Source organism: Carassius gibelio, chromosome B25 (genome assembly GCF_023724105.1).
Source record: "Carassius gibelio isolate Cgi1373 ecotype wild population from Czech Republic chromosome B25, carGib1.2-hapl.c, whole genome shotgun sequence".
Taxonomy (NCBI): Eukaryota; Metazoa; Chordata; class Actinopteri; order Cypriniformes; family Cyprinidae; genus Carassius; species Carassius gibelio.
This window is the reverse complement of record NC_068420.1, coordinates 21715631-21718962: the sequence shown is the minus strand read 5'-3', so window position 1 is coordinate 21718962 and position 3332 is coordinate 21715631.

Below are 3332 nucleotides of genomic sequence, written 5' to 3'. Positions count from 1 at the left end.
ATTCCTATGTGGAATTAAGTTCCTATTCTCACCCAGTTACCACTGGAAGAAATTGACATCCAAACTGATTTTAAAAGGATGTTATACAATTTTGATCAAGTCTTGACTAGTATTTAAGGTGAAATATATATTTCAAAGGTGCCCACTGAGTTACAAACCATAAAGTGTATCTTTCAAACCAGTTTGTACAAACAACACTAAACTACCGGCAAAAGTCATTTTCTCAAAATCCATCTCTCAGAAATAAGTATTCATGTGAATAAAACATATCCGTTGCATCAGAATGACAAGTCCTTGTGTAATTGTTCACAAACAAGATATGATGCATTACAGTAACAACACTGTAAGAAAGTACGGTGCACCAATGTCAAAATACCTGCTCTGTCTATGAAACATGTGAATGACTGAGGAAACAGTTGTTCTCCCAATATTCAGCTGTACTTTTTGACCCACTTTGGCTGACAAATGTACATAATCAATTGCATAAATGGACTAACGCACTAGAAATGTGTTCAGAAGAATGAGAAATTGATGTGCACAGCTGACTAGATGATATGGAGGTTGAAAAAGATCATTTTTATTGTGATCTGAGAAAGGTACAGTACCTAAGTGACTGTCAAAGGAATGCCTTTTGTGAGTGATTGCTGTTAACAACATACACATCTAAGCTGAATGATGGTGTTGTGGCTGTTAGAGAGCTCCTCAGGACTGTTGTGCAACAGAGACTGTGACAGTGTGGTGTGTGTGTGAGAGAGAGAGAGAGAGAGCAGATGTAACGGACTTCCTGTGGTGCCTGAAAATACCCTGCAATGCACTATTGGGAAAACATGAGAACACACAGACTCTCAAAACCCTCGGGTTCTCGCTCAGGAGTCACAATGCACTGATCAACTAATTAAAACAGTCCTATCCAAATACATAATCAGAACCTAGCATTCAAGAGGACAGTGAAACAACTGATTTACCCTCATTAGTCTCATTAAGCTCTTCAGTTATATTGTTTGAATCTTCATTAAGGGATTTTTTAAAATCCAAAAATAAAAGACATTCAGAGTACTCAACTCCAGAAAAGAGATGACATTACACAAGTGTCCATAAAAGTATCTCACATTCACATTTTGGGGAAGTGAATGTGAAAGCTCCAAACTTCCCCATTTACTTTGTGTGTGTGTGTGTGTGTGTGTGTGTGTGTGTGTGTGTGTGTGTGTGTGTGTGTTTATGGAGTGTTTTTAATAAGCCTGTCACATATTCAACAGGCTTATATTAGTATTCTATTCAAAATAGATGATAGACTGTAAACACAATTATGTAGTAGCTGCTTAGACTTCTTTTGAAATAATTTAAACTCAGAAATGGCCAGTAAATGTATTTACAGATAATTACAAAGAAATGACAAGTAACAAATAAATATGACATTTTGAAGTAGAACAATTTAAATAGTATTTCCTTGTTAAACACAATTCAATAGCCTTAGGGGGCTACAGACAGACAGACAGACAGATTAGACTTCGTACAGTTCAATAATTGATGATTATCATCACCAATATAAAGTATAACAACCTACACCTAGGTACAGGTTAACACCTGATGGCTTTTCTTCTGGGCTTTTGAATTAGAACAAATGTGTTTTAGAAACACACGGTTATAACAGCCAGAGAAAAGACTAAGACAGAAGTCAAGGGTCAAGAGCCCAACTAAAGCAAACACTGATCTCTAACATGGTTACTTCACATGAAACAATAAATCAACATCTAAACCTTAGTTCATTCTCAATAAGATCTTCTGTAGACGTCTGACAGAAATAAAGTCAGTCTGGTTATTAATAAGTGGAGCTGCTGATGCTGTTTGTGGGGTTGTTTGATCAGATCTTGAGAGATTTCATGTATTTTATTTCAGTTGATTTCATCTAAGTCTGTGTCTGAAGTCAGTTGTAGTAGTTCTTGTGTTTCTCTTTTCTTCAGTGATTCTGTTTGTTAACAGCAGCTGTTCATCACTAATTCACAATTATCACTCAGTTAATCACTTAATTACTTGATTGCAATGTATAGCTTCTTTTCTGAACTCCACTGAATTAAGTTCAGAGTACTCACAACTGTTAGTTTTTTCAACTTTAATGGTTTAAGGCAATCGGTTTCCTCAAACGGAGTTAGGTTAACATGTCGGGTTTTACAGTGTAGATAGATAGATAGATAGATAGATAGATAGATAGATAGATAGATAGATAGATAGATAGATAGATAGATAGATAGACGGACAGACCGATAGATAGACAGACAGACAGATAAATAGATAGATAGATAGATAGATAGATAGATAGATAGATAGATAGATAGATAGATAGACGGACAGACCGATAGATAGACAGACAGACAGATAGATAGATAGATAGATAGATAGATAGATAGATAGATAGATAGATAGATAGATAGATAGATAGATAGATAGATAGACAGAGAAATAGATAGATAGATAGATAGATAGATAGATAGATAGATAGATAGACAGACAGACAGACAGACAGACAGACAGACAGACAGACAGACAGACAGATAGATAGATAGATAGATAGATAGATAGATAGATAGATAGATAGATAGATAGATAGATAGATAGATAGATAGATAGACGGACAGACCGATAGATAGACAGACAGACAGATAAATAGATAGATAGATAGATAGATAGATAGATAGATAGATAGATAGATAGATAGATAGATAGATAGATAGATAGATAGATAGATAGATAGATAGATAGATAGATAGACGGACAGACCGATAGATAGACAGACAGACAGATAGATAGACAGACAGACAGATAAATAGATAGATAGATAGATAGATAGATAGATAGATAGATAGATAGATAGACAGACAGACAGATAGATAGACAGACAGACAGATAAATAGATAGATAGATAGATAGATAGATAGATAGATAGATAGATAGATAGATAGATAGATAGATAGATAGACCGATAGATAGACAGACAGACAGACAGACAGATAGATAGATAGATAGATAGATAGATAGATAGATAGATAGATAGATAGATAGATAGATAGATAGATAGATAGACGGACAGACCGATAGATAGACAGACAGACAGACAGACAGATAGATAGATAGATAGATAGATAGATAGACAGACAGACAGAGAAATAGATAGATAGATAGATAGATAGATAGATAGATAGATAGATAGATAGATAGATAGATAGATAGATAGACTGACGGATGGATGGATGGATAGACGGATAGATAGACGGACAGATAGATAGATAGATAGATAGATAGATAGATAGATAGATAGATAGATAGATAGATAGATA